The 19163-nt window shown below is 43.1% G+C and overlaps 1 long non-coding RNA gene across 1 annotated transcript in view; it reads right to left on the bottom strand.

The window, feature by feature from the left end:
- Positions 1–19163, bottom strand: part of LOC135324380 (uncharacterized) — a 41697-nt gene that overhangs the window by 7782 nt on the left and 14752 nt on the right. The window contains exon 2 of the long non-coding RNA XR_010385723.1: positions 11046–11172. This is a non-coding gene — a long non-coding RNA (uncharacterized LOC135324380). The remainder of the gene's footprint in view (positions 1–11045; positions 11173–19163) is intronic.

Raw genomic sequence — 19163 nt, forward strand, 5'->3', positions numbered from 1 at the left:
CTTATAGTGTAAAGTGAGGAACTGATTCCCTATCAGGGTCCACTCACAAACATGCAGTTATAGTGGGAGCAATCACAAAACTGTAATTTACTTAAAATCTCCTTTCTGATTCCTATCCACCTAACTTGGAGAAAGACGAGCAATAATTTTCCACCAATCTTTCAAAATCTCTTCGATTTTGCCTTTTTTTTAAAGATTTTTTGAAAGAAGGGAGAAGTTTTAGTGTCCTCTTCACATCCATAAAATAGGGGATATAGTCAGAACAATAAAATACATTTCTAGAAGGAGACCTCCTAAAGGGGAAAGAGTACATTTTCACAATACTGTCAACATGTGGATTTTACATTTTTGTTTTTGCTCCCAGAGAATTAACAATACAAAACAATACAAAACACAAAACTAAACAGTATCATCTACTCATGGAATGTTGTTGTGTTAGACACAGTCTGAAAGCCCACCTTAATTTTTTATATAACTCTGTCTTTTAGCTCTTCCTTTTACAGGGCAGGCCTTGTTCTGAACTGTTTTAGCTTCTGACTGTTAAATACCAATGCATGCACTGCACTTCCTAGATTTCTTTCCTTTCCCCACCTTCTGTATCCCTTTTCCTGTACATTTTATTTTCCAATAGATTAGCTATGCCTACTGTGCTGTATATAGAGCAAGAAATAATATTCAGCAGTTGTGGCATTTATGTATAGTTGCAGTTGTGTACTGCTGAAAACGCAGGCTTTTGTAACAATGTGATCTTTAATAATGCACTACAAGTACCCAATGTATTTTAGCTATTTTAGTAGGATTTGTTCAATAAATATGCAAGCTCTAAGGGTAGCCATGATGTCTCCGTTTCCTTATTGTAAGGGAAGGGCTCCTTTACTGTATCTTTGCACCTGTTCTTTACGTGACTTCTGAGCTTATTTCAGAAATATGTGGTGATGTAAAAGGCGATTCCTTTGGAATTGTTGTCTGCTAAACAATAGCTATTGTGATAACCTAACTACCAGCTCTGGAGCTGGGAAATGACAGCTGCCGGCCAATTGTGGCCATGTACTTCTCTTTCAAGACTCCTGAGAGCCTGGGTCAGCTTGGGTGCTTGATGCCATTTTTAGTAATTCCAGGAGGAGACTGTGGGTTTATATGCATGGTAAATATGATACACTTCATTTGCAGCCTCTGGTAAAGGAAGCTGACTTAAGCGACCATTCTTCTAGCCTGTGTAAGTTAGGTTTAGAGACTGCTGATACACTCCTCTCTTAAAAGCAGTTTTGTTGGGGAAAGAAGCAACATCTGTATTTGTAAGGCTTATAATGTGTATTAGTTTCATTTTCGCACAGAACAGAAACATAGCATCAGTTTTCAAAAACAGAAGTGGCCATCTAGCAGTTAACACCAGATGTGGTTCTGCCCCTGAAGCCTTCCAGTCATGAGATGCAAATGAGTGCAGTTCCATATGCCTTGACTGTTTATCCCACTAAGTGAATTTGCACAGGGATTGAGTTTGGCCTGCTGACTTTGGCTGGATCATAAAATAAGCGACCATGCACACAAGGCACCACCACTTACTGATCCGAATGGCCACCGATCTAACCGTAGGAAAGACAACACACTGCTGTGGATTTGGACTAGAGCTGGCTCTGGGGTCAGAAAGCAATTTTATTTATACATGTATACATACATAGTACGTGTGTGTATATACACACTGTATATACATAATATAAACACATTAGCTATGTATATACATAAGTATATACGTATTTAATGGTGAGAAACAGTTAATAGAATTAGAGCACTGCTTGATTGATTCTTTTTTTTTTAACCTGTGGCTTTGGGAAGTAAATGAATCATTTCTAAAAGAGCTATGAAAGGTGATTAAAAAGAAACCTAAAAATCCCAATCCTGTTGTTAGTGTTATTTAAATTTGCTACACAGGAAAAGCTCTTAAAGCTTCTGGAAAATCTGAAAGGATTGCAGGCAGTCATTTTAGAACCTGTAACTGCTGAAATAAGGACTGCTTGACCTTGGGCAATGCTTTTTAATCTTCACAGCAACATGCCACATTTTAATAAAGACATAAGGATCAGTGGATTAGGGTCATTGATCAAACTACAGCACAACTGACACTGACTCTCGAATACTGCAAAGAACATGTTTTTTGTTAATAATAAATGTGAAAGACTCCTTACTATATACATCTTTTCATATAATAACTTCCTAGAGACCAAAATTTGTCAAGGCTGATTTTAAACACAGGATGATTCAAAGAGGCTTCCTAAATATGCAGAGGTGACCGACTCTATTGCATCAGCAATAGTGGCCATAGCATGCATGTAGCATCAACTTCGTAAGGCTTAAAAAAAAAGAAAAAAGAAAAAAGGCATTACAGACTGACCATAACTTTAAAAAAAAACCCAACAATGCCAGCATGGTCATTTTTAAGAAATGCACATAGGCTTTCATACATGTCCTCTTCCTTGTAATGATCCTTGAATCATAAGTATTGACACTGCCGTGGAGAAAATGTCCAGTCTGGACTATGTGGGACATCAGTTACCTGCATCACGTTTTTGCCTCTGTGGTCCATGTGATCCAAAACTGACTCTGGGCACAAAAACCATCCAAGAGCCCCAGCTGCCCCTTTTTGCAGGGAGCAGGCAGCAAGCTGCTGCGGTGAGGCGCTGCAGCCAGCCGACGTGCACGCGCCAACTCCGGTGGCCCTCACCGGGCGCTGCGGGGCCACATTGCAGCATCTGCTGCACCGTTGCTGCTCACCTGTCTCGGCCGTGCACCCCTCACCTTGGCCATGCACCCCCTCGCCTCGGCTGTGCACCCCTCGCCTCGGCCGTGCACCCCTCGCCTTGGCCGTGCACCCCCTCACCTTGGCCGCCCACCCCTCGCCTTGGCCGCCCACCCCTCGCCTTGGCCGTGCACCCCCCTCACCTTGGCCGCCCACCCCTCGCCTTGGCCGTGCACCCCTCGCCTTGGCCGTGCACCCCCTCACCTTGGCCGTGCACCCCTTGCCTCGGCCGTGCACCCCTCACCTTGGCCGTGCACCCCCTCACCTTGGCCGCCCACCCCTCGCCTTGGCCGTGCACCCCCTCACCTTGGCCGCCCACCCCTCGCCTTGGCCGTGCACCCCTCGCCTTGGCCGTGCACCCCCTCACCTTGGCCGTGCACCCCTTGCCTCGGCCGTGCACCCCTCACCTTGGCCGTGCACCCCCTCACCTTGGCCGCCCACCCCTCGCCTTGGCCGTGCACCCCTCGCCTTGGCCGTGCACCCCCTCACCTTGGCCGCCCACCCCTTGCCTCAGCCGTGCACCCCTCACCTTGGCCGTGCACCCCCTCACCTTGGCCGTGCGCCCCTCGCCTCGGCTGCACACCCCTGGCCTCAGCCGCGCGCCCCTCGCCTCAGCGCTCGCCAGCGGCTGCGCTTCCGCAGCGGGGGCTCACCTGCGTGGCTGTAGGCCCCGCAGCAGCCGTGCTGACCTGGGGCAGGGCACGCGTGTGTAGGGCAAACGCTGTGGTGGGGCTGCAGGGTGTTTCCATGCATATGCCGGGGGAGGAATGGGGCCTTTCTTTGCAGCCACTGCCAGCGAGGGGCCCCAAAGCTCAGGCCTTTGACTAAAATCAGCTGGGCTGAGGGCTCGGCCGTCTTGCGGAGACGCGTGCGCACCACAGGCAGCGCCTGCCCCGCTCACAGCGCTCCCTCAAACCTGCCCCAAACACTGGCAAAACGTCCCTCTCCCACCCCGGGTGCCACAGAGCTCTCCCAGCTGTTTCCCGGGCCGCCGCAGCACACCTGAACCTCGCTGCCTCAAGGCTGAGCGGGAAGTGAGGCGTATTGGGCTCCTCCTTGGGAGGGCAACGCTGAGACTTGTCCGCTCTGCAAAGAGCCCTTGAATTACAGCTGAGGCTCAGCAGTGTGCGGGTTGATCGGGAGACGCGTGGCAGCACTGGGGAGGGGGAGGGAGCAGCTCGGTGCGCCTCGCTGTTGGGGAGGGTTCCTGTAGGTGAAAAACTGACCAAAATAATTGAAAAAGCCAGTGAATGTGTCTCTCAGCTAGTTGATACAGGAAAACTATGCCCCCACCCCCCCAAGCTTGTTAAATAATTATTTGTGCAACAGAAAGGCTAGTGCCAGTATTTTTTTTTTAAGGCATTGTGGTCAAGTAGATCAATTCAGAAAACCTTGCTTCTAACTTGCAAACCTTCTAATAACGTATCACGGAAGAGCTGGAAAATCAATTTTTTTTGTCCCTCAGCAAATCAAATAAAAAACAAATCAAAGCTGGCACTTGTAAAATAGGAACAGTAATAATCAGTACCTGTTTTTCACAAAGCATTTTAAAATATGCAGTTAGAAAGCAGTTATTGTTAGCATTCAGCATTAAAAATTTCAGCTAAAAGTAGGTCAGAACTGCTTGCATTACCAGTTAAATTCTAGTACTGAAAAAAACCCACAGCTAATTATCAAATGAAGAAAACATTAACCCTTATAGCTTGGAGTTACACCACCAAGGACATCAAGAGGTGCTGGATTAAGAGGAGATTATTCAGTGGAAGTTAGCTAACATATGTCTATGCGCCCATAAAACCCATACAACTAGGTAAGTTTATTCACAAAAGAAAAAAAAAAAAAAACCTTCTAATGTTAAAGCTGTACCACCACATTACAAAATAAGAAATCAATAATCCAGATAAGAAGTTCAAACCCCCAAAGCAAATTTAAATAGAATGATAATAAGCCCAGTTCTGTCTCAACACCATCATGCTCTTGTGAAAAAAAAAGCAAACATGATACTGGAATATCCTGGAGTGCAGCCAGAGAGCCAGGTCAAGCAATAGTTTAGCTCTACTCAGCATTGGCAAGTCTACGGCTGGAGTTAGCCATCCTATTTGGGCATCTCACTTCAAAAAAGATGCGCGCCCAGTGGCAAGAGGCCGGGCAAACATAAAACAGAGATTGCAGAAAGTATGTTTGATGAGGAATGACTGAAAGAATTGGGCCTGTTTAGTCCAAAGTGAAGGTACCGAACTGCTCTTTATGGGCATAGGACAAGATAAAGTAGCCTTCAGTGTCATGGAAGAGATTTAGGTAAAATTTAAAAGTTTAGAAAACAATTTCAAAGGGGAAGGAGAGGACCATGCTGAAGGGGATTGCTAAGGGAAGGCTGTGGGATGCTCATCTTCAAGATCTTTAAGAACAGGTTGGCAAATATCTGTTACAATTTGTATTACCTGTTATTCAGAGCCAGATGATCCTATCATGACGTAATGATAGGCTAGAATTGGGAATTTCTGCCTTGTTTTTTAATGGCTTCCTAAAAACTTCTCTAGCAAATGCAGTGTGGCCCCATACATATCTAAGGTCATCCATATGAGAATTGCTTTCCCCACTCACCCTCTACTGATTCTGCAGACTGAGTCTAACACAGGCTGAGAGCAATGTGCTAAAGCACTAGCTGCCTTCTTTTTTGGGGGGGGGGGTCCCCTCACATCCCTATTTCCTAAGATTCATTTGTGTTGTAGTGAAATAAGGCAATATAGGAATCTAAATGGGCTCTGCTGCTACAGGCATGAAAACATATGTAACATTCTCCAGCTGAGAGCAAGGAGAGCCTAGGAAGAAAAAGAAAGAGAAAAGACTGTAGCAAGCACTTACGGGGCAGTAGGGATTCAGCAGCAGCCATGCTTTTCTGAGCTACAGCTAAGAGAAGCAACATTTGCAGACCCAAAACATGGCCACAGTGTGTAATACTCCAATTCGCAATAGGTATTTTTCTTTTAGCACACTGTTCTCTGAAATAACCTGCTGAAAACGCCCAGAAAGCAAACTTGACCTTGGCAGCCACTCACTGATAGCTTTGTTTCCCGGGGATCAGGGACTTGGAGGCGGGGAGGGGGGCTGGGTACCATGGCCCCGCCGGGAGGAGGTGTAGCACGAAACCCCTTTGCCAGCTGGGTGCTGAGGAGGAAAGGCACACGCTGGTGCCTCAGCTGGGCCGGCGTACACTGGCTTGGGTCTCAAGATGCTGACTTTGCCTCTGCCCATGGATGCGCCTTGGCAACACTCTCACAACGGCCAGCCACAGCCTGACCCCGCACCCTTAGTCCCACGCTAAGCTGGGGGACCTGGCAAAGCAGAACATACGCACTGTAGTTTGCATCCTCCTGAAGAAAAAGTGTCCCATATTTGGACACTCAAATACTGCCTATCTGTGCTGCAGAATAAAGCAGAAGACACATCCTGCAGTTATAGCTTGCCTGCAATGTAAACATAACCTAAAATCCTCAGGTAACCTACTAGCATACTGACAATCCATGCTGCCTACGCTGATTCATCTCGACAGTTTTGTGAGCGCATTCGGAGTTTTGAGCTACCATCTGTCTGTCAGAGTACGGCCACAGCTCCAAGTGCTGTGTAGGCTGGTGTAAATTATCTCAGGAAGTAGTGTAAGTGCAAAATCAGGGCTGCTCAAAAAACAAGCAAAAGGGCGCTCATGCTCTACGCATTCATTTCCACCTTGCCCTTTCCGAGATTGCCCGAGTGTATTAGTGGCACCCACTTGATCCCTTTTGTCAATTTGTCACTTAAATTACCTTTCAGAGCAGCTTAACCCTCCCCTTGCATTGAAGGCTCCAATTTGGGGGTTTTCCTTATGGGTTTAAAGGCATCACCCTGTATGTCACTTGCTACAGGCTGCTTTTCAAAGCTCTCACTCCTTGTGACTCATCTAATATTTTCCAGCTGCTGATTCCAGAGGAAGAGATGTGACCCAACAGCTGATGTTTTATATAAAGAAAGAGTATCCTGTTTGCACAGCACTGTTTCAGATTCATGTTGCACGTGTTCAAAGTTAAACTCCATGAATCTGTCCAGACAGATAATTGTATTCTTGGGAAATTTACTTTATGTAACTCAGAACAGATCCTGAAAGCCTCAAGAAGTCACGGCAATAGGGTCTTCTTTCTTCCAAGACACATCTTCAAGATGAAAGTGCTGAGCAGGTTTCTCATACTTTTTTGCACGTATTCTCACGTATTTTTTGCAGTCTCAGGTCCTCAGTTTATCATCTCACAGACTCCCATTAACAAATACTTAGAAATAACAAACTAACAAATACATAAGAATAACTTAGAAAGCTCTTTGTGCCCCGGTTTCTCCTTTTCAGCACTTCATCATCCCAGAAGTTGCATTTCCCAGCTGGAAACTTCCGAGTGCTTTAAGCACCTATTAAAATTCTCTATATCCAGCCATTCAAGATTTACCATTGGTCATTCAGCTTTCTGTAGCAGAACTACTGGAGAGCAAGTAGTAGAGGTTGCTAAGTTTAGGACCACGTTGCCACAGGTTTCTTGCTGTATCTAGCTTTACATTCCCCCTGGTTATGCAATCAGCTGCATCGCTGACTGCACTGACAGCTGCACAACTGTTGCTAGAGTTAAGCCTGTTAGCAGGCTGTCAAAGCAGTCTTTTCTCTGGAGGTTTTGTTTCCCTTTGAGTCATTTTGGCTTGGTCACTTTTCCCTCACTGCTGTTTGCTGGGAGGTGAGCTGCTGCCCGTTACTCACGAGCTCGACGGTATAGCCCCGTCTGGTGAAGTCCACTGGGAGGCTCAGGAGCCGTCCTGTTTCCGGACTTCAGTTTCACAGACTTCACCGAGCTGTTCAAAACCACCTGTATCCTTTCAGCAGCTCACAGTCCATTTGCTTTCTTTTCAAGTCCAACAAATTCTCAAGCCTTCCTCGGCAGCGCATGCAGGTTGGCAGCACTGCTCACAGGAAGGTTTGGGGAGGACAGGGCTGTAAGGCGCAAAACCACCCCAAGGCACCCCCCCACACAAAGAAAAAGAAAGGGGGAGGGTATAAAGAAGATGCCTGAGCATTGCATTTGTAAATAAACAGCAGCAAGTTATCAGTAAGTTAGCTGTAGCAGCAGGAAACGTTCCTGTTGGATTCTGTAATGCTAGCCATAGCAGGAAATGATTATGTAAAATGCAGAATTGTTTCTATTTAAAAGTGCACTTTGATCAACAAAGTGAGAAGAGATATATTTCATGTTTTGCACTGTGAAATACAGCATTTGAGCAATCTGCTAAAGTTCATTGGGGGGGGGCAAGTTAGTAGACTTGCAATTTGCTTCATCTGTTAAAGCTCACAGCATTGCCAATTCACACAAGAGCAGAGGAAAAGTCACAGCAGTCTTACTGCAAGTTTCATTTGCTTTCCATCCCTTTACCAAATGACCTGAATATCTCAAGTCCAAAGCGAGAAGCTGGACGCTGGCAGTGCGGTGCACAGCCCCCATCATGCCAAAGCCCATCATGGCACTTCTTCACCTCTTCAACTCCCCCTGCCCCGAGGGACAGACGCAAGCATGTTTTAGCAGCAGGATTCCATGTCTAGCAGCTGTGTGAGCCAAATATCTGATAAAAATATATATTAAAAAACTCCAGGTGTATTTGTTCACATGAGAATATAGCACGCAATGTCCTAAGGCTATGGAGAAGCTTTCTAAAGGAAATGAGAGGAACAGCATCACCCCAGTCCCTGAAAACCAGATAGACAGGCAAAGAACTGGGAAATAGGGAGTGGTCTCCCACTGGTAGAAAAAAGGGACCTTAATTAAATCTTCTTCTATGATTTAATGTTATCTATCCTAATTTCCAGGAAATTAGGTAAAAGGAGAATCCAAGAACACTGCGTGCCTAACTTACATGCCAAAACACCAGAGATGTTGAAACAGTAAGCCATCATCTTGATCTCACACAACTGTAAATCTTGAGTTACTCCACTGGAGTTACTAGGCTGAATAAACAAGATCAAAACTAGGTTCACAGGGCTGATCCTGATCTTTTGATGTACTTGTAAAGTAGACATTTCAGCTGAGTAATTGAAATTCAGTAATTTAGCTCTCACAGTCTGTTTGGACATTGTCACTAAACATGGTCTAAAGAAATGCAGGCTTTGAGTGGAGAGGTGCGACGGAGCTCAGTGCATAGGAGCTTCCCTCTGGTGAGCTCTTTTGGATCATGTTCTCTATACCATTTCCCCCATACTTCTGGCTTCTGAAAGGCAAACCTGAAGTTTTCTCTGCTTTCTGGGGTGCCCAGCTTCTGCTGAATAGACAGTAAAGCTCTTTGTGCATTTTAAGCAAGAGTACTGCTTTAACCCATCCTTAACAGGTTTCTTCTATTACCAGGGTGATCACGCTGTGATGCTCCCTCTTCAGAGGCCGCCCCACACTGGTGTGCAGGAAAAGGCAAGAATCGCAGCTAATTTTCTGCTGGGACAGTCTGGAACCTATTCCTACTGCCAGCTGAGCTACCATGTGGTGGCATTGCTCTGAGGGTTCAGGAGTTTGGGGTTTTTTTTAGAGTGCTCAAGTCTTCCAACAGCTCCCGGAAGATACTATTCTCCCCTAGCAAAACCTATCTAAACCACACTTAATCAGGTACTGGCTATGTTTTTGGACAGGTACTGGCCTAGGAAGTATGGCCCAGGGAAAGGCGCTATAACACAGGTTTCCTGAAAATTCATTCTTCCTTGGCTACTTTAATGGCCTTTGCACTGCTCTAATTTACTTGAGGGATGAAGATGACCTGTGATTGGGGTCAAGAAAGGATCTTTCTTCTGCTGGTCCACAGCAAAGGCACAAGAGGAGCACAACTCTCTTCTCTCGCAATTAATTCCTGCCTGGGCCTGTTGCAAAGTTAGTACCCTTTTATCTGCCCTTCTTCCTGTTGTATTTATAAACACAAATCTCAGAAATATGAACAGCAATTGAAGGTATGTGCCATGATGAAAACACAAAAAAGTTGCTATTTCATATGTGGATTACGCAGTAACATTACACCCAGTGGCAGCTAAGTTTTGTTCATACTTTTGAAAATCATGACATGTTTTTTTCTTTCAAATTGCTACATATGAACCGATTTCCAAAAGCCTGAGCTTCCTTATGTCTTCTGAAATTATGCATAAAGAACTGAACCCATTCCACACTCTCCATGACTAGGACATACAGATAACCGTAAACTCTCCCTCAAGATGATATAGTATTTTTAAGGGATTGGAATTATTTGACTAGTGAAACATCACTTCTTATTTGTATCCCTTTTTTTTTTCTTTTGGAAAATAACATACCATCTTTTGTTTGCCCTTAAAGCCTTAAACCCCAGAAAATACTAAGAAATGCAGCAAATTAGAAATATCATGCAAAAACAACAATGACAACAAAATTCCCCAGAGGAAGAACAAACTACTGTGGATAGGCAGAGATGCTCATTTCAGAACATATGATTTCCATATTCTAAATTAATTCATAGCATAATAGCATTCAATCATTTTTGACACCACAATGAACATAACTAGCTGTACTCAGGATGGTAGGTATATCTGAAGCAAAACATGTATTTAAAATAGATCATATCACTACATTTTATGTAGACAATCTTTAGTACTAATAGTCTTAAAGCAAACTACCCAAAGTAGGGATGGAGAACAGCACGTTCCTGCACTTTGGGAAACCCCTTCTGGGGCAATGCATACAGCATGCCAGAATTTTCCTGGATTATAAATAACTAGATTTGGCCTGGCTTTCATGTGGATTATGCAAGTTCAGTGTGGAAGAGTAAAGCGGATTAAGGGCCTCAGGTCGCCTATTTCTGAGCCAGCAGTTTGCTTTTACAATGCAGACATAATACAAAGGAATGGTATGGGAATAACTGCTGTTTTTCTGGTAGGGTTCACGTGGCTTCTGAAGCAAAAAAGTGAAAGACACTAGAGACCTCACAGTTTCCTATGCACTGCAAACAATTCTTGTGCTACGGAACAGATAATTTTTGATAATTTGGGATCTTACGGTATGCAAACTAACCTGCTCTGCCCCCATATGCCAGGATGTCCAAGCAACTCAGGGCCACAACAGGTGACTTCTAGTTGTGCCTGAGAGAGTGGTGGCTTCTGAAATGGCTCTGAGTAGCAAGCAGCTTTTTACTGAGGATGTTTCAGAGGTGGGTATTTGTTGCTAACTGGGACCGTAATACTCACTTTTGATGTGACAGGTCTCAACTTGCACACTGCCTTTCAAGTACCCAAAGGTATACCAGCTCCATGCCAAACTTGTGCCACAAACTGATTTCTTGGTTTCATTATAGGAAGAATGATGTGAAAGTTACTGAAAAGAAAACAAACAAAAAGGAATTAGTAGATCAGAGAAACTACTTTATCCAATGCACTCAAACTTTCTTATCTTCCACTGGTTGCTCAAAACATCTATTTTCTTTGCCATGAAACAAAACTACACATCAGTATCTTTGATCATGCCATTTGCGGGAGTATGGGCCTCATGTTGCCAAGCCGAACTGTCATGTATGTCCAGTGTTGTGTTATTTTCTCAATTTATTGCTGTACTCCCTGGCCTTCATAAAAAGTAGTAGAATGAAAACCTAATAGTGAATGAGTTGCATGTCCTGGGGTAATACGCAACCCACACAGCAGTCTGAGCATTCACAAAAATTATTAACTGTAATGAAAGTAAGCAGCTGCAATACTAGAGGTAAAATCCCTGAAGCAGAAGGTTAATGGCTGGACCAGAAGAGCCTATTCTCCAGTGCTGACACTTCTGCACGATTTGCTCCAGGTGAGTCAGAAGGACATGCTACTGATGTCACTGCTGTGCCCCATGTCACCTCAGCTCTGGGAAGCAGAGAGCCACCGAGTGCTGGAGCAGCAGGAACCCCGGGGCCATCTATGGCAGGGGTTCGTTAACATGAACCCTGGGGCCATCTATGGCAGGGGTTTGTTAACACACCAGTGAACGTTTCCCCACACTGTCATGCACGCACTGTACTACCTGTTGCTGTCGTCAGCATAGAAGGGAAGGTTTTCAGAAAATGGGTAACTGGGGACAATGTTCAGCCCCTGAGGCCCATGTACCAGCACCGCTATTGAAGGGCATTTGCAGAATAGCAAAGTTTAATTCATGATCCCTCTGAATAATGTGAATGAACTGTTCTGTTTTCTCTTCCTCCTGCCTAGAAATAATTTCAAGTCTGGTAACAGTTAGAGCCATTGTAAGAGATGGATACACTTTAGTCTTTCAAAGTCACAACTACTAATACACCAGCATAAAAAGTTGCTTTTGAAACTCTGGCTTTAACATTCCTGTGCCTCATTTTTCCAGATATAAAATGGTGATAACACTGATTATTCAGTTTTCTAATGAAAGAGGTTGCAGAATTCTCTGAGAACAAGTTAAGACTGAGCATTAAAAATAGCCCAAAGGCCACAGCATGAGTCTAATAAATGTGGGAAACTGGTCAAGTTCACTAATTTCTTATGCAAACTAAAACAAGTCACTCTGTGTCATACAAAAAAAAAAAAAAAAAAAAAAAAGTAAGCATCTACAGGTTCAGTGTTGGAACCTACTTTTATGTACTCCAGATATGTAACACCCCCCCTTTAAGGCTCATTTTTGCCATAACTTCTCCATAAAACACCACTTTCACCCTTCACAGTGGTGCTATAGTGATTGTGAAACACTAAAACCACGGTGATCTGATTCATGCAAGCATGAGATTGATACAACAGTTGCTGTTATTCCTTTCTTCACCTTATTACTGCAATGTTTCATAAGACTGATACTGATACTTTTGATCTGTACAATTCTGAAATATCGACTATAGTTAAGAGTACTTGCAACAGCCCACAGGTTTTCCCTGACTTACATTCTTTTATTCTAGTGCTAACATTTTCTATGATAATATGTCCTCCCTGTATGTCCAACCCTGACACATTTATCAGGAATAACAATATGCTTGCTGTATTCATTTTGCCAGGCTAAGTAAGCCAAGCTCTTCTAGCCTACTCTTAATCCAAGCTCTCTATTCCTTGACCACCTAAGGAGTTTAAGAAAAGGCTCGTGGATTTCTAAGAAAGACATGCTGTCAAAAATCCTATAGTAGCTTTTAATAACAATAATCACTGTTGGTATTCAAAACTCACAGTAATTGCACTAATACAACCATGTCATTCTATGCCTTTGTTATTCTCACCAGATGACTTGCTTGCTAACGGAGTAAGGGTATATTCTTATTGTTGGCCCTTAAGTGTGGGACTTGGCTCTTAATTTTATCCTATGTCTACTAAACCATCCCTTAAAATCATTCAGATAGTCTGATCTTCCTCTAGGTGCAACGATGCTTTGCAATGGAACTTAGATTTCCAAATTCCCATCTATACTGAAATGTATTGTTGTGCAGAAGTCTGTACTTTAAGTTGCGCAAAGTAAGAGAAGTTTGCCTTAGCCAATTAAATAAATATTTTTATAAATGTCAGCAAAAGTTTTAAGAAAAGAAACTGAATTTCATTCAAACAAAAGGCTTTACTGATATTATAACAAACTATTTGTAAACAGCCAACAAAGATTCATCAAGGACAAATCACATCCAACCAATCTCATTTCCACTACAATAAAGTAAAAGAAAAGGTCTGTGAATAAACAATAGAAGTCATAAATCTTGCATTTCATTATGCTTTTGACATTGGCTGATGTGATCTTTCCATAAGCAAACCAAGTCGAGATGAAACAGTTTAGGGTGGATACAAAACTGGAGAACCATACCAGAAGAGTGCTCAGCCATTTACTGTAAAAACACAAGGATAGACTGAGTTCTGTCTTGGGTTTTGTGCAAACCAATATTTTCAGCAACTAGGCTATTTCAATAGAGAATAACCCTATTAAACTGTAGGCACCGAGCCAGTGGTACTGGCAGTGACACTGGAGAACACCTTTAACACTTAAGCTCGTTTTGATAAATTGGAGAAATTATCTTTTTTAAACAGATATTTTTCAATAAGAATAAGCAGAAGGTACTACATGCAGACAAAGTTAGTCAACTCTTTAGGCAGATAACCAATTTTTTGGGTAGCACTTCTGTAGAAAAGAATCTGAGGGTCATAATAGATCTAAAGCTAACAGGAGTTAATCTGCTGCTGTTACTAAAAAAGCAAACACTGTACTGGAAAATATAAATAGAAGCATAACCTACAAGGCTCATGAAGTACTCATTCCACTCTAGTCAGCATTAGTAAAACCTCAGCTGGACCGCTGTATCCAGTTTTGGGCAAGGCACTTCCTGCAAGATGGGGAGTAACTGGAAGGAGTCCAGAGGAGAGCAGTGAGAATAGCCAGAGGTCTAGAAAATGTACTCGGTGAGAAAAGACTGAACGAAGTAGGGCTGTTTAGTTTAAAGAAGAGAACATGGAGGGGAATGTAACAACACTCTTAAAGTATACAAGAGGCAGCTGCAAAGGGGTAGGGGATAAACTTCTTTCTAGCTCCATGAGGACTAGGATAGGAAACAAAGGGCCTAAATCCTAACAGGTGGCTCTAGGTTAGGGGGTATTTTCTGATGGCCAGAATATTGCTGCAGGACATGGTGAAAAATCTCAGGCGGAGAGTCAAGAAAAAATAGACAAACCTCTCTCAGAAATAACACAGATATGCAGGCAGTTCATCCTGTTTTAGAAGGATGAACCCCTTGGAGACCTTTCCAGACTAGGTATTACCAAGGACTACACACATTTCATGTATAGTAAACAAAAGGAAAAAAAAAAAAAAAACAATGGATGAAAGGTAGGTGCAAGATTTTAGACCCAACTGATAAATAAATTAAGAGAAGGGTGAGGTTTTCAGGCCTCCATTCCACTTGGCAGTGATTTAAAAGATACTTAAGTTAGAGAAAACATAAAATGGCTGAAAAATTAAGGATCTGAAACTTCTAACATTAATACCATGATTTCCAGCTGTGCTGTCTCCTGGGATCCTAGCATCTACCCTGACACCTCTGAACTTCCTGGTCTCAAGGAAGAGGCCAGAAAAAGGGGACCTCGGATAGGTATAGGACACAGTCCTGAACACGAAACATAGGTTGCAGACCTGTCTTTCACACATACGTTTCCACCCTCTCTTTGGGCAGCCCGGCCCTTAGGGGGTCAGGTTATCTGGAACCAGCGAGCCCTGCCCAGCCAGCCCTCTCTTTGACTCTTGCACTGGGTACGAGTGCCAGGTCCCAGCCTGACACAAGACTGCCCAAGGCACTTAGCAGGCAGGCCGCGTGTTCGGGTTATCTGCCCACCTCGGCATGGGCGTGCCAAAGCTGTGGGGCTGGTTTGGAGGTGGCGGTGATGCTCACCTGGAGCATGGCATCGTTACCCTGCCACCCCTGCAGGCGGCACACCGTCAGCGCAGGCCAGCGAGACCCCAGGCCACCGCGGTGCCGAGCCGGCATGGAGCGGGAGCCCCGAAACAACAGGCCTCTGTGGGAGCAGGCGCGCCCCTCTGCTACCCCCTTTCTCTTGTCTCTCTCAGTCGGCTGAAAATGGGTCTTTTCCAGACTGGCTGGCTGCCGCAGAGACAGCTAAAAGCAGCACCGTAGCACGGAGCGCGGCTGGTCTTAGAGGGGCTAATGAGCCTGTGCGCTGTGTCCTCTTTGCAAGTAAGTCAGCAGCAGGTAGAGGAGCCGCAGTGTTATCTTTAGTGTTCCCTTTTAGGTACGCACACCTTACTGCCGCATCAAAAGGATAAACGTGAGCGCTCTAAGAATAGCTGTCCAATGCATCTTAATTAAATTTTCACTTAAAATGGACAATTTTAGGTATTTTTAATAATAGCTGAAAGGGCATCATTTGAGAGATCTTTCTTTATATCAATCTCTCTATTCCTAAATGGAAAAAGAAATGATGGGAATTCCATACCCAGTTAACAAATTAAAGGCTTCAGTGCTTTATACTTCAAATATTTTTATCATCTTCCTTCTCTTTCTGTACCCTCAAAACATTTAAAGTATTTTTAAGTGCAGTGCTTTCCAGGGGTCTAAGCAGACAAGTATATAAACCTTTGAACCATGACTGTTTGTCACACTGTGATAGGGCTGTGTTAAAAATACTAGTTCAGTGGCTGGATTTAACCTATCAAAGTTCACAGAACAGCACCAGAAGAAGCAGTCACAGACTGCAATCTCTAGCCTAGAGACCCTGCAATTTAATAAGAACTATGATTCGGTATGTGTAACAAGCAGGAGGAGGAAGACAAACAGTAAGTGTAATAAAACTGACATAATCAAACTTGCTACATCCAGTTTCTAGCATTTCCACAACCTACTGCTTTTATGTTATGTCAATGATGATTTTAATTTTTCACTTCAGCTCACTGCCTTAAGAAAACAATTAATTAAATATATGGAGTTTAGTTTCTTTTGAGACACTGACTCAGATACAAAGCCGCCTTTCTCCTTCAAACTGTCTGACTTAGGCACTGCCAAGCAGCACAGGCAGCCCCCAGCGGTCTCTCGCTCGCCCTTCAGCCAAGCTCGCAGCAGCTCCCTGCCCGTGCAGGAGGGATGAGCACCCGTCGCCCAAACCGCAGCTAGCAGAGCACAGGGCTCAGCAGGGCTGTAGCTGCCCCCGTTACTTTTACTGAGTGCAGAACCTACACCAGGTCCTGTCCACTAGATCCCTCTGTCCAGCCCCTCTTGGAGGTAGCCGAAATCTGGGCTTTCAAATGTGCCTGGAAAAAGTCACATTTAAAATTTTTTTTCAGTTACATGTTGGCCTCATGACGCCATGCAAGAGCTCCCAATGGAGACATGGGTATGGTTTAGGCCCTTATTACTGCAGAGGAAGGATCACTGCATAGAGCTATCTGCTGTGAACCTACTGAGGCCCCCAAACGCAGCTGTGAAAGGCAGTACGTACTTTCTCTTCCATTGCAAGAACAAGTTCCACGGGCTTACCAGCTACCAAAATCTTGTAAAAGCCATAAAAAGGTTGATAGGCAAGATGCATGTAAATTATGTACAAAAATTATTGTTTCAGTCAGAGCTGAAGCTCCTGCCTACTTGACTAGTACATATATTCCTAGCCTTGCCAAATGCTTCTAGGCAGTGTAGGCTACTGTACGGACACACGCTGTTTGACATATTGGCTATAGCTGTGTTGCCTTTAAAGAGGGGATGCGGGAGCACATCTGTATCTGCATACCTGCATCTCACCCATAGAGAATGGCACGTGCAGGCTAAGGACAGTTTCCTTGGGCTCCACTGGTAGCACTCAAGCTGACTAATGCTTTGTTGAAACACACTTAACTACTATGCCATACTGGCAGGATAAGTGTCCGAAAGCAAATTTTGCTTTCATTTTAGCATTCAGACCATCTCTCAGTAATACAGTAATAACATCTGCATTAACTCTGGCATATCAGGTGCTGATTATTATCTTATCATCCAGATCATTATATTAATTCACATATATTTAAAACATAATTTGTTACACATTTCACTGTATAGAGTTGTAAATCTTTTTCTTAGAATCGTTAATTAATTCTTTCTTAATCCTGGAGATTTGGCTCTTGGTATGTTAAAGGGGTCAGTACTAAACCATGGATGTGAAATTTCACATTCAGTCCTGAAATGTTCTGAATTAAAAATGTTCTTATTCTAGCAGCGAGAGAGAAAAAATCTCTTTTTTTACACACTTGCCACAAGGAAAATTTTATGTGGAGAATTATTTATTTTCTATATAACATGAAAGCAATTTTACATGAATTCTTTATCTTTTTCTTGTTTTGTGAATTTTGAAGAGCTTAAAGTCCTCTGCATGGTTTTCCTTATTTTAGACCCAACTCTAAACCTAATTAAAAAAAGTTTTGTAAACTTCCTGCTTCAGAGGTGAAGCCAAGAATTTAGGAAGCTTAACAGAACAAACCTTCACGCAGATAAGAGGACCACCATCAAACATCGCCTCTTTAAATTTTAACATCACTTTATGAGTTCAGTCACTTTTGCTATTGGCAATAAAAGGGACGATAATAAAAGGAAGATAAATTTTCCTCACATCAGCCTGCCTTTTGCATAGTTATCAAATGCATTTGAATCCAGCCACTCTAAGAGACAGTGTACTCAATTAATTAGGCTTCAGCTCTGATTCAGTACAATTGCTACGTATTAGCATGAAGCTAACTTATCTGCTTCTACTACAATGTGAATGAACTGCTAAAAAGCAATTCATAATTATGAAGGGAATTTTCCAAATTCTCATGCGATTCTTCTTTATGAATGTTCCTATAGTTTTAAGGTATTCCATAAGAACAGGCTGCAACATAAAATAGGGTTAGAGCAGAAAATTTCCATTCCAGTATTTCTGTTGAAATATACAGTAAGCACTACATTGTATTTTAGTACAGTTCTTTGGGTTAAATCAGAACTGACAAGACCTGAGCAAATGTATGATGGGTTTACTTTGAATGTGTCTTTGATCACTTTATATAATGATTTAGCCAAAAGCAAACATTACAGGCCATTTAGAATTTTGTAAGGACAACTCTGAACTCTGCTTTTTCCCAGCAATTACTGCTAAATTACAAGAAAAGACAAAGACAAGTTTTATTTCCATTTTTACAGTCAAGAGTGTATTACCCTCTCTTTGTTTAATGCTAGGGGTGGTACAGAGAACAGTATACAGATGAAGAAAGTCTGCAGCACAGACGTTTAAGGGAGAAAATGAGCAAAGTAGTCAGGAAGTAGACCTGTCTTGAGTTTCTAACAGGATTTTCTTTAACTTTTGTATGCTGCTGCTTGTATGAATATAATTTGCCTGGTGTTTCTAGATGTTTCCAGCTAAATATGCAGTCATGCAGCCAGATGTGAAAGGCAAAGTTCAATTATAACTGAAGTCTTTGAGGGACACACTGTTTCTTACTCCCCAGTTATATTTGTGGGAGTAGAACACATCCATTTTTCCTCTGGAAATCCTTTATGAAACCATATTGATTTCAGGGCCACATCTGTGACAGTTAATAAATAAAAACAAGAGATAAAAGAGAAGTAACTCCTACTCAAGGATATGACATTACATGAAATTATTCCTTAAAGATATTGTTCATATGGAATACTTATGCTGCTAAATTATTAAGATATAATACTGCTGATTTAGTTTCCCAACAGCACTGTTGTGTTTTATGTTCAGCTCATAAAAAGAAAATCCTGGATCCTAAAGGTCGCCATTACCCACAGTCCACTGTGTAACCCCTTACATCAGCAGCCCCTCAGGTGTTATGTGAGCATATTTTCAATATAGGCTGGTATACAGGTGCTGACAGCAGAAGTG

This window comes from Dromaius novaehollandiae, chromosome W, assembly GCF_036370855.1.
Source record: "Dromaius novaehollandiae isolate bDroNov1 chromosome W, bDroNov1.hap1, whole genome shotgun sequence".
NCBI classification, from domain to species: Eukaryota; Metazoa; Chordata; class Aves; order Casuariiformes; family Dromaiidae; genus Dromaius; species Dromaius novaehollandiae.